This window comes from Nothoprocta perdicaria, unplaced genomic scaffold, assembly GCF_003342845.1.
Source record: "Nothoprocta perdicaria isolate Ctin4 unplaced genomic scaffold, notPer1 scaffold_115, whole genome shotgun sequence".
Taxonomy (NCBI): Eukaryota; Metazoa; Chordata; class Aves; order Tinamiformes; family Tinamidae; genus Nothoprocta; species Nothoprocta perdicaria.
Genome location: NW_020454261.1, coordinates 792,473 through 805,735, shown reverse-complemented (window position 1 = coordinate 805,735; position 13,263 = coordinate 792,473). Strand labels below are relative to the sequence as shown.

General features: G+C 45.8%; 1 long non-coding RNA gene across 1 annotated transcript in view; it reads right to left on the bottom strand.

Annotated features, from left to right (window-relative positions):
• LOC112959416 overlaps nt 1-7,438 on the bottom strand; it is a 20,512-nt gene extending 13,074 nt beyond the window's left edge. Inside the window, exon 1 of the long non-coding RNA XR_003251611.1 lies at nt 7,207-7,438. This is a non-coding gene — a long non-coding RNA (uncharacterized LOC112959416). The remainder of the gene's footprint in view (nt 1-7,206) is intronic.
• Nucleotides 7,439-13,263: the final 5,825 nt, after the last annotated feature.

Genomic DNA, 13,263 nt, shown 5'->3' with positions numbered 1-13,263 from the left:
TGATCTAGAATGCCTTCAAAAAAAAAAAAAAAAAAAAAAAAAAAGGAGTAAGATTGTGGGGGGAAAGAGGAAGAAATTAGCACTGAAGGCTTTAAGGTACAACTGAGCAATCTCCAGACTCTTGCCCAGACTGACATTGGAGATCCATCTTTGACCAGCAAATACAGATTTACTGGGGTCCCAAGGTGACAATTCTCCAATTCTTGTAGGAAACCCTAGGTCATTTACTGATTTATTGTTTCTCTTGTCTCTGAGAGAGCGGTTGCATGACYTGACTACACCATCTGGCTGTGAAATCAACGTGCACTGTCTGGTGCAGCTGTAGTGGGTGAACTCCTCTCTGAGTCCAATTACCCTGCAGACCTCAGCCAGCCCTAGGTGTCTCCTGAGTTACAGCACTAGAAATGACATCTGTGGTTTAGAGGAAAGCTGAACTCTTCAGGTTCAACTCCTCATAGCGCAAGGAGCATCAGGTTGAAAATACTCTGTGTTTCAACTTATCCACACGTTTGGCACTGCTTCTGGACTGAACATATCTGAAATTTCCTCTGGCTCTTTGAGTCACACCATTCTTAGGTCTTTGGTGATATTCCACTGCAGCCAGCACACCAATCCTTTCTTTCAGGTTTCAACCCACCCCTTTGAAAGTGCGAGGCCAGATCAAATCTGGACCGTAGTCTGTGCATGGCATGCTGTCCTCAGAGCTCAGAGTGTGGGAGAAAGCAGTGTGGGGATATCAGAAGTATCTCTGCCTATGTCCACTGCAGAATGGCCAGCCTGGTGAATCTGTATCCGCATGACACAGGCATTGCAGGGACTCAYTGACTTGGGCTGTTGCCTGCTTAAGACAACCTGTGCTGGGTGATAGGATATGATGCTGCTGTGATCGCCTTGTCCACACTATCTCTACAGCCTTCTTGCAATATTGAGGCCAGTCTTTATCATTGTAACTGCTCAACCTCAGCAGTAGCCTGGGAGAGTTCCCTTTGTGCTGGGGAACTGTGCTGCCTCCCTAGAATCTGCCCAGGTGGCAAAGCCACCTCCTCTACACCTGCAGCATCAGCAACTAGGTGAAAAGGGACAAAGGATGATGGGATCCAGAAGGGAGCATGGCCAGATCTCACTGTCAAAACTGCACCAGAGGAGGATCATTCACCCAAGTGYACATCATCCCAGTTCTCCAATGCTGTCATGGTTGTTGACTTCCAGAAGCAGCAGTCAGTCCAGGAAAATAAAAGTCTGAATTAATTGCCCAACTTCCTTCATTTTCTCCTTTTACAGCATCCCCACAGCAGTATGGCAATTATGCCAGGGGCTGTTTCTTCACTCATGCAAAGGCACTCAAAGYTGCGTGCCTGCCAGACTGAACTGGAATAGGTTTCCCATTGCAATCACTATGCACTGAGGGAGTTGAGATGCCCTTACTCACAGGAGCTGGCAGAAAACACTGGGTCCCCAAACCTTGGCACTTTGGAGTTAGCAAGAAAGTAATCAAGGGATTGTATTGGACAGCATCTCATGCCCTCCAGATCTCACTTGCTTCAGACATGCAGCTGACAATACACTGCAAGGAACAYTGTAGAACATATAAATGCTTGTGGTAAAGCACTGTGTGGTGGAGTATCCACCCAGCACACCATGCRGCTGTTTCAAAACAGCACAGAGTGGTAAGGATCGCCCAATTCCAAAAGATGTTTGAACGGCAGCACCTTTTTGTTCATTCATGAGTGCTTCATGGCAGCGGAAAAGYAAAATGGAAAATAAAGCTTTATTTGGCCATTCAACACCTCCCATCAGAGTAACAGCAGATCTTCAGCTCTTCCCATCTGCACTGAATGTGCATAGTACAACCAGGCTGGCATAATACAGTTGTACAGTTGCTTGGTGGCACTTTGAACTTGGGTTTCTGGGGAAGAAAGTCTTCTCAAAAGAAGTGCTACACAACTCTCTAGAGTTCTCAGCATACAGACTTTCATATCTGGTGGATAATATATGGCTTGTGCATTTTTACATGTACTCACACATGTGCTAGTGAGCACACAGAGAGGCAAGCCTGCTACATGCAGCAATCATTGGCAGAAGCAGATGAAAGGGTTAAAACACAAAGCAATCAGACACTGTTCTTGCTCTCCCTTGCTTAAAAAAGCAGTCAATCCTCACCCACAATAAACCACCTTCAGTGTGCTCTTGAAATATAGGAAGGTCACAAGGAGACTTCTGTGGCTTTCCACACCATGAGGGTAACTGGACAAGTAATTAACGAGATGTCCTTCCCTTTCCAGTCCCCAAGCAGCTCCAGGGGACCCTGTGTTGTGGTGTCAGAGCCCTGTGTGCGCGCTCGCTTGCGGAGGCTGCCTGGCAGCTCCAAGTCCTGCTCTCAGGGCCGCTCTCAGCCCACCTCCCCCGTTGCYCACCTTGTCCCTCCTCTGCTCCGCGTGCCAAACGCACCCCGTGATTCTTCTTTCAGCCCAGCAAGCCCCGCTCCCTTTCCTCATTGGTATTCCTGGCATGAAGCAAGCTTTGACAGCACATTATCAGGAATGCAAAAATACACCCTACACAGCTTTAATAGCAGCAGCTCCAAGCCCACTGGCATCCTCACTCAAATGCTACACAGACCAGCCCCTGCAAACACCTCCCAGGATAGGCTGGTATGTGCAGGGTGGAAATAGTGGGGGTAGAAAGGAGAGGGAAGGGCCAGGATGAAACCTTCCCTCATCTCTTCTACTACCAGACCTGGCTCCCTAAGATAATCCTGGAATGCTTTATCTATTTATTTCCCTCCCTTCTGATCACCCATGACCCCAGGGGCCTCCTCCCTCCGTGACCATCAGCCTTTCCAGTGTGAAGAAATCAATACAGACAACCGCAGAATAAGGAAAGGAGTCCTCTGCCTCTCTGAGTCAGCAGCATTGACTGGTACCCTGTGACATCCTCTCAATTCTGTCACACCACAATCTGTCAATATATAGAATAATCAGCATAAAAATGATGGCATGCACTCAGCAAGTAAACAGGCCTTCTCAAAAGAGGATGACTGAACTGATGTGACTTACAGTGACGTGAATGTAAAAAACCAATCCTGTAGCTGGGCACTGCTTCTCCCCCCATAGGGAAACTACAGCACAGCAAAATGCAAATTGTGGACAAAGAGGACGGAGAAACCTCTGCAAAACTTGAATGGGCCACGGAAGCAGCGGAGGCGGCTGCCCCCACATGTCCCTCTTGTGATACGATGCACACGCTGGGCTCCAACCCGCGCAGCCTCTGAGCGGTGCCCYGCTTGAACCCTGCATTGGTGACCAGGGGCAATGGAGACCATCCTGCTCTCTACCACCGCTCACCGAACAATTGCCCAACGTGAGGACATGCCAGTCCTGCCCGTGATCCTGACTTGCCAAAGGGAGATGGTGGCTTCAGGCAGGACACTTCTCCAGCCACTGTCCCAACCATGCTCTGAGTATGGACGTGAGCTGGTGGCCTTGGAGTCTGCTGATTCCCCACTGCCTTCCCGTGATTGCTCTGTATTTACCCTTGAGGGACTGGGAGCTCAAGGGCAAGAAAGCTGCGAGAGGGCTTGGCTGAGCATATGCACAGGCTGGAAGTCCTCCCCGTACCCTTATGCAGGGCAGGACCTGACAGCGTCGTCAGGGGTACTGCAGTGTTGCCTTCACTCATGCTGCAGGAGCATGCAGTTGCAGTTGTTAAATTTTCACTAGCAAAATGGAGGTCTCTCTTGCAGTCTTGCATATACRTTTCATCGGAACCCACAGCAAACACTTCTCACTGAACAAATACCAGCTCCTCCAGAAGGCATCAAGAATTTCATCACCAGCTTATGAGGGCCCTTGATTGTCTCCTGGTGATTTACCCTCTGAGATCCTGCCCTGGTCTAGGTCTCATGTCAGATGGGGAAGCAYGAGCTGAAGTGGTTATGCTCTTGCCCTAGGTGAAAATGCTCTCCATCAATCAGTGCAGGAKAAACTCCACAGTGCTCCCTGAATGTGCTCGTGCATTGCGTTGAGTCTCCTGAAGTCGACTAAGGCRCTTGCCACGGTGATTGATTTGACACAACAGGCATTTCTGTGCCACACTGATGGTTGCAGAGCAAAACTCTGACCGATCATGAAAAGGAGCAAAAGGGACTATGTTTTCTTAATAGATGATCTAATACTTAGATGATGATGTGTGCTGGGGTGAGAGTTCGGAGCACGCTTTGAGCCTGTCACTTTCCTTTGATCACAGTAAGTGATGAATAATTTCTCTGCTGACTTCCCATCAATTGCATGATTTCCCTGTAAACCCATTACATAAAACTGACACCACTTAAATACTTTAGATTTACTGAGCTCTGCTTTGCAACTTAAGTGGCCACTGATTAGCCTGTTTGTGGTAGACCACTGCGATTTCATCCAAGTATTTTGTGACACTTGCACAGTACAATTTGTGAAGACATGATACAAAACCTAGGGACCTTTTCTACACGGCTTAGGTACTAAAAATCATTAAAACAGACAAAATGACAAATCTTAAATTATGGAACAATTGAGGCAAGATGTAAAGCAACTAATTTAATCTTAGGGAAAGAGGAAAGCACCTACCTGCAGCCTTCCTCCCTAACCCTTGAGGYCTCAAACAATATTCCTCATGAGAAGTCACCTCCATGACCAGATGATCCTCATGACGTGTCCTGAAGACTATGCTGGAACACTTTACAGCCATCTAAAATATATATATCTGAGCYGGATGGCTAAGGCATGGCACATACRATTAAAGGAAGSTGTTTGCAGCATTGGCGTCTTCAACTCAACAAGTCAGCTTAGGTTCTGTTGATGTCTGGTGTAGAGTTTATTAACATGACCCATGAAGCTGAGGGTACAATTTATCATTGTTCATCGGCTCAGTCTCACCTTAACCGCCTCGACAACACCAGCTAGATCTCCTCTGACTACAACAGCAGCCAAATAGCACCTGGGCAGACACCTACATGCTGCGGGTGCCATGAGGCATATCCCACCTAGGCTCACTGACTAGTCAGATGGAAACAGACACCTTCAGAAGGGAAATCCGCTCGTAAAGCCTGATATCATCATCTCTGGGCAAAGCAGAAATGCCAGCTGTTTTCCTCTGGTGCCTCTTCACCACGTAGTGAAGAGGAAAGCAACTAGGAACTCACATGTTCAGCTTTTGTAAAATGCTTGCCTGATACCAGAACTTCTCAACAGCTCCCAGATAGCATCTGAGCCTCCTTGTGGAGACGCAAGAATGTACTTTCCTTGCACTGCTGTCTTAACAATCATCTCTACCACCACTTTCCTCAGAAGCATGGATGAGCACTAGAGCAACACCAGGAGCTTGGGGGAGCATTGCGCTGCCTGGATTGCTGCCAGCCTCCATCCACAACCATCCTCTCTTCTCCAAYCCAGGATCTCCATCCAGTGCCTGGAGAAATACCCCTGCATCCACTGCAGTCCTCTGTGGTGTCACCGCCCCTCTGCAGTGTCACCATCCCCACCTTGGCAGGTTGCAGAGGTTGATTCCCCATCTCCRCAGCAAGTGGAAGCAGAATAGGATACACTTGCATTTCGGTTTCACTGCTTCCCAGCCCAGCTCTCCTGTGTCTGGAGATGGGGGACACACGGAGCTGTCCTAAAGGCAGCGGTTAAAGTGCAAACACATATGTAGCCTGTATGTTCAGTGGTACCTTCACAATAAGTATATGAGCTTAGCTGGGCAAACACCCTGAGATTCCAAGCAAGAAAATGCCGCACTGACAGCTAATTTGTTCTTAGTAGTGCATTTTCCTCTGGCAAAAGCTAGAGACTTCAAGCGCTTCATAAGCTGTTTGGAGTAACATTKGTAGGCATTATTGAGTAACTCAGGAATGTAATTATCTTTTGTGAAATGACCTGTGTGATTTAAAAACCCATGTGGACTTTGAGTGCTCTGGGATATATAATCCCACATCTAGTCACACAGCTGGCAGGATCTTTAAGTCTACTATGCAATCACTCCAACTATTCTGGTGGTCCACTCTACCTAGCCACCAAAACCACAGAAACACACTTCCAAAAATCTACTTTTTTCAAAAAGAAACAAAGCCCAAAAGCCATCTCCTTATCCTTATCTGCTACCTGCTTGAGCTTCCCAAATGACAGCAAGACTGCATAWCCTCTGCTGGGATCAGAAAATTCTCCGCACATCTGAGTATCTAAAGACATAAAATATAATATATTTAGGGAAGTCATTATGCTTCTCGGAAACTTTTTGCAAGTTTATTATTTACAAGACTGAGAAGCAGTTTTTAGCACTCACTCGCAGTTCACAGCTTTAACCAAAAGGCACACGTAAAAAGTAAGTGACTTACTAATAATGGCCTCGAGGTTGGAAAGCCCCTGCTACATGCCACAGCAAGGCGACACGCYTGAGCAGTCTATTTGAATATGTATGGTTAAGGCAGCTCACGGGGAAGCACCAGAACCTGCCTGTTGAGCTGGACATACAAGGGCAAAGGGGTGGGGACGAGGCTTTCGTTTCTCTAGCCCCCTATTTCCACTTGGCAGTCATCAAGGGCATTCATCAGCTCTTCAAAGTGCTGTTTTATTTTCTTTTTTTGAAGGGCATAGCCAAATTCCTAATTCATCTACCTCGCATTCACCGGTTAATGCTTTATGAGCAAGGATTCTCTGAGAGCCAAACTCCCACTCCTTCCCTACAGAGCAACAGAACACCACTTAAAACAACTTAGTTGTGAGATCACTTCACGTCACATGAATATCTGATATACAGGGCTAAAGGAGAAGGCTTTTAAGGCATTCTCTGTTTTACTGGCAACGGACCTAACAAAGACGATGCTTTAAGCAGTCACACAGGTGCTTTTGCTGCAACTGTTGTTCCCTAAGGAAGCTGCAGMACAACTGACTTTTGCAGCATAAGCATGACACAGCCTTTTATTCCACAGTAACACAAAAACCTTTACAATATCACTCCAGAGATGCCAACCTTCATACGTATCTCAGCGTAAAACATATTGCAAACTGGAYCTCACCTCAGTTCTTGTAGTGAGTACAGGAAAGTATCAAAATGCAGAGACCCAAAGCATGCAATTAGGATACAAGCATGGATATTTCTGCCAGACTCCTCTTCCCTATTAAGGCACTGGGGCTTTGGTTTATGTTCACTGAGAAAAATGACAGCAGCACTTACTGTATTAGCACTGCCCTGCTGGAAGCTCCTGACCCACAGCAGAGTTGGCGAAAGGCTGGGTGTTGTTTGTGTCGCAGCTACCCAGGTTCACAATCCTGCATCTTCATGGAAACCAAGCATCTTCAGCAGTTCAGCTGCAGTGTGAAATGAAGAGGCTGAAATGCAAGTGTGTGGTCCTGCAAGGACAGCTCAGCTGGCCCCGGTGTCACCTCGTATGGAGCCATCAGTCAGAGCCACATCCCTGGCACATCACCCTTCATAATGTCTCTTTTCGATTCCTATTTTCCACCTACCCCCACAGTAGCCTTTCAACTGCATGTTGCAACCAGCCAAGTTAACCCCCCATACCCAACAATTCTTGCCATCTCATACACATCCCATCCCTTTACAGCTCCATGTGAATCTCACCCAGGAATGCATTTTCCCCCATTTTTTTGCTTCTTCAGTCTCCTCACCTGCTGTCCATACAGTGATAATGCCATTCTGGAAAGCCTCACTGTACAAAACACTGCACAAAATGGATTAGAGAGAAGTGTAAAAGCTCTTGGCACAGGCAGCTAGCTACAGTACCGGGTGCATACGGAGGACAGGCTATAATTTCTGCCGGAGGGTGACACTGACTTCACTCATTCTTGTCTGCATTGAGGTTTCCTGGCTTGTGCATATTCCAGCACTACGCTTGTGTGAATGAATACTTCTATTTCAGAAAAGCAAGGATAATAAAACTCAGTATTTCACTGGTGTTTTCATAAACGAAATACAAACTTTAAATATCGTAGGTCTAATCTCGTTTCATTTGGAGCGAAGCTTCAAAGAACGCTGGTGTTTTTGGAAGCGGAGGCGCATTCAGACGTACGGTTCCAGATAGTCTGCGCACTCTGCCTCCAACATATTTATTCCAGACAGTTTAATGGGTTCGAGCATGTTAGGTACAATTCTCACTGTAGTTGAGTCAATTTTTTTTTTTTTCTTTTTTTTTTCACACTGACTCCACAGCAGCCAGTATTTTGCCCTTAGTGAATCAAATTTAACATGCTTAAACAGCATCTATCTTACCTGTTTCTGGACCTTTTGGATTGTCACGCTGGAAAAGAGGAGTAATGGTTCTGGAAAGAAAACAAAAACACAACAAAACAAGGAAAGCTACTAACTGCATAAAAAAGAAAAGTCGAAAATAGAAAAATTGCATGTTGTCCTGAAGAATGGCTACAATATTGCAGCCTTTTACCACTATCTTCCATTTGAAGATACCATCTACTAATGTTGATGGGCTGCCCCATACTCTGTATCCCTCTTGAGGGGGGCATAAACTCTTCTATGAAYTATTTAGAGGGCTGAACTAAGGAGCAGAAGGTGCCAGAGAATCAGAGCAAGTTAATAGGGGAGATAAAGACTCCTGGCTCTCAGCATAGTGTTACAGCTATTATAAAACAGTATATTCCTGTCAGCTGCACGTCGCTCAGTGCTCTAATGTGAGTCATCCATAATACTTATCTAATAGTGAGTAAGCTGTTCTCATGGTTCATACTTTCCAGATAGATCTGTGAAGAAAACAAGGCAGAAAAAAATTATCAGAACGTGCTAATAAAGGAGTAAAAAGAAGGCCTAGAGAGCGCATATGTGACAGCATCTACACAGTAAGGTAACACATGAAGTTGCAAAGAGAAACTAAACTTAAGTGTTATTAAAAACACATAAATCATAAGGATTAAGGCAGCTCTGAAGGAATCGCCATGCCGTATCATTGATGTATCACTACACAAACCATATACTGTCCCTYCTGCTGGAGAAAACTACAACAAACAACTATGGCAGAGTCAGGGGTGTATGGCATGGATTTTATTTTGGGACTGGGACTTAGATTTACAGAAAGTATTGTAGTTGGAGAGGCTGTGTTTATCACTTTGCTCTCTCACAAGTAGTGCTTGGCAATAAGCGTGGAAGTGTGTGTCAAAGCCAAGAGGGAAAACTTGTCCAGATGGCAAGGACCCTTCAGCTTGCAGAAGAGGGGTGTGATRTCCATGAAGTCACCAGATGTGCAAAGGAAACCAGCCTGTACAACAGCACTGGTTGCTCACATGACCGTGCTTTGGCGAAGCTCAGATAGCAACCAAATTACTACAGTTCTCATTGCAGGCTTAATAAAAGAAGACGGTCACCTCATTTCAAATCTCCGTTTAATCAGAACAACCCCCTGCGATGGCGCTGCCTCTTTCCCACCATTCCCTCACACGACCTCTGCATTCGCTGAGCGCTGAGGCACGGAGCGCAGCCCTGGAGGACCTTCTCACTGGAGAAACCGCTCCGGGGGAGGCAGCGGGAAATACCCCGCGGGTCTCCCGACAGGGCTGAGTCACAGCACCGGGCAGAGGTTTCACAGGGGTAACTGGGGAAGCTGGGGGCAGAGGAGGAGAAAACTGCAGCCACCTCCRCGAGCGGCACAAGGACACGTGAGAGAAAACCCCAGGGTGAGTCACTCGCTCTGTGCGCCCCTCTCGCCCCGCGCGCGGCACCTCTCGCTGCACCACCGAGCCCTTTCGCACCGGCGGCCACAAAAACTCCACCAGCAAAGCGCCACCAGATCAGTTTCCTTCCAGCTCACCCTCTTGAGATGACTTTGTAAGGCAAAACACTGTGAAAGAGGGCAAATAAGCGAAACAGATATGTCTATGTTCATATATAGGCATAAGAATTCCACGTAAGAAAAATAACCCCAAACCCAAAGGCAGGCGTCTTTCACACACAGAAATGACCACTSCTGTTAAAAATAATGCAGAGAAATACCCTACTCGCACCTTAGCACTGGGGTCTGATTCACAGTTCGACTCGATGATCTTGAAGGTTTTTTCCAACCATAATGTTCTACGATTCTATGGAAGMAGGGAGAATCGAGGGGCCACTAGGCTAGTGGAAAGGAACACGGCACCATGGCCATGGCTCCCAGTGCGGAGCAGCGATGTCTTAACACCACCCTGGACTYGGGTGCAGTAAGCCCCAAAAGCAGTAAGCTAACACTGCTTTTTAGAGTTCTCCCAATAATGGGTGATTTTAATTTATACACCTGAATCACACAAAGGGTCAAAGGTTTTGGTTCAACATTTCATTTTTTTCCTGAGGAAAAAGACACTGTTCTTGTCTCTGACTGTCCCCAACTGCTCGGCACTATGACACAGACACCTCAGCCTGCAGCTTACAGCCCTCTAGGTCTCTTCAGTTCTGTCTGAAAGACCAGAGCCAGGAAGATCCTGTTACCTAAAGGGTCTGGACAAATCCAGATGTCTTGGAAAGCAATAGGTCACCATGAGGCACATGCAGTCCTGTTGATAGCTCGGAGTTGAGCAGGCAGTGGCACCTCATGTCTGGAKCAGCTGCCTCCTAAGGCAGTCCCCATGTGCCCTTCTCTGAGGTTTCCCATCATGCCACAAACACCACTGAGGACTTCCACCCTTGCCCTGACCTGACGCTGTGACCATGCCCTTGCAGAAGAGGTCAGGTCAGCTCCTCAAGCCACTCACAGACGATTCACTTCGCAGACTCCTTCCCAACAGTGGCATGGTGACAAGAGCTCTGTCAGACTGAGGTCAACAACAGCCTAGGCTATGGGGAAGATGCGGCTGTACACACCACAGGAGCACCCTTGGGAGCTCATACTGTGTTCAAGTACATATTTTGATCCTGGTCACTACAGGGCCACATGAACCCTCACCCCTGCAGAAGGAAGGGGCTGGTAAGGAGTTTCAGTTAGGCACTGGCTCACGTCAGGTGGCAGCGGCCCTGCACCCAAGGCCTTGAACAGAGCCATCAACCTTGAAATAAACTGATTCTTTGATTTGAGCACCAGATCTGTACAGGGACAGTCATTTAGAAAGAAAACTAGGCCAGTTTATTCTCTCCTGAATCCTGAAACTAATTTTTGTTATATGCATTTTCTTCTCTATTTTTCTTTCTGCCCTTACATAGGGTTAGTAGGGCCTCCCAGGAGCATCAATTCTATCTGCATTTATTTCAGGCAAACATATTCTGGCCCAGAAGCCAACCAAATATCCTGCTCCCACCACTCTTACTGAAAAACTTCTATAAAACCTCCCGTCTTCTAGGATCAGAATCTCCTGATTTCCAGTTTAAGCATAAATCATAGCAGGCAATATCCATTTTTTTTCTTGGACAAAAACATCCTTTAGCTCAAACAGTTCTCCTCCTTCCTTGATATATCTAGAGAGCAGCCATATTCCTTGCTCACCTTCACTCTGTGAGGTTAAATAAGACATGCTGCTCCATGTGCTCCACATTAGACAGGCTCTTGCCTCCTATCCCTGCTCTCCAGCCTCTTCCCACTGGAATTTATCTGATGGAGGCAAGTACTGGATGCAGAAAACCTCTGGTCTCACTAGGGCTTGGCAAAGTGACCTGTGTTCCTCTGCCCTGCCAGGAAACCTCCCAGTCCTTTCTAGGAGCACATCTGCTCTCAGAACTTTCTAGTAAAATCTTTCCTTCTGTGTGTCTTTTTTTTTTTTTTTTTTTTTTCTGTATGATCGAAATTGAATACATGTTTTACTTTCTAAATATATAATTCACAGGAAATCAGTATACAGGGAGAGAGGGTAAAACCAGCCCCATCCTACTGTCAAGATGCAAATAAAATGGGTAGGGATTGAACTGGCCACAGCTGCAGTCCAGCCCTAGCACTGCTTTTGCACCACGTGAGGTACATAATGAGACATAGATTAAGAGATTCTTGAAAAATAAAAGATCATCATTTTGTTAGCTATAAACAAAATTACAGGGRAAAAAAAAAAAGAGAGAAAAAGAGGTTGTTCAGACCCAGTTTAATTGAAAACTTGGCTTAACAGCACAGTCAGCATAGCCAGCTTTGTAGAAAAAAATCAGTGATTATCCATGCAGCAACCTATCACAGTCCTAAGCCTTTTTATTAGTAAATAAATATTATAGTAATAAATAGATACAAATAAAATATAAATAAATATTTTATAAATAAATGTAGTCATATTACAAGGATTACCCATCTGTATTACACTATCAAGGTAAACAAATGTGCACGGCCAGATTCTAACTGAGCCTCTGAGTTCACAGAGGCAAAGAAAAAAATCAAAGGAGTTTGCCTGAATGAAGACTCAGGTAAATGCATATTTAGTTTGTGCTGGTGTTCAGTGAACCAGCTTGGCTTGCATGATTGTGTGCACAGTTAAAGATAGCTATCTATGCATACTTATATCAAAGAGAAACAAAATCTTGCATGCAAAGCGTGGTGACGTTTGCACAGATCTTGAAGATCTAGAGCAAAATGAGTGGTGCCCTCAGAAGAGGTCACAGCTCTAAAGCTGATAAACTTTCTGATGTTGGCGTCTTTTGAAAGGTGAACACATTTGGCTGCCCCTACACCTTTTGCTTCATACACCACTGGTGCAAAAGTCAAATGCCAAGCATTCAGTAAAGTGACACAGGACTGTGGTCATTTTGCTCTTCATTTTCTACATGCCTAAGCACATTTTTGGCCCCTAATTTTAGGTTTTTAAGTTTGCAGACTGAATTGCTAAGAAGAAAGTCAGAAAAAAGTTTGTTCCTCCTAACCATGAATATAGCCGTTTGTTCAGATACTACCTTTACCCTGGAAGTGGTAAATCATGTTTATGTTCTGTTAAGAGAGAAATGGCAGCCACTTGTTGGATATAAAACTTGGACTTTAGCATCACCTTCTCAACAGTTAAGGTACTTTTGGATATTCAACTCACTGGGTTGCCCGCCTCCACACAGCTGCTCCCAGCATACCTCCCAACCTGCACAGCAGCTACTAACTCTTATGTACAGCGGGATGTAAATATAGCCATCACCCAGATGCTTSCAGCCATTAATTAAATTTCCGGCTTTAGGTAATGAGAGATGCTATCTCGATTAGAAAGCAGAAGCCTTGACTCAGCATATGGTGGAGAGTGAGAGATTTGTGCTTGTTCACTTTCTTCAAAGGTCAGCAAGGTAACGCCCCGGAAACCGTGTTGTAACACCTAATTCTTAACTAAGGTACAGTAGCAGTGAGCTATA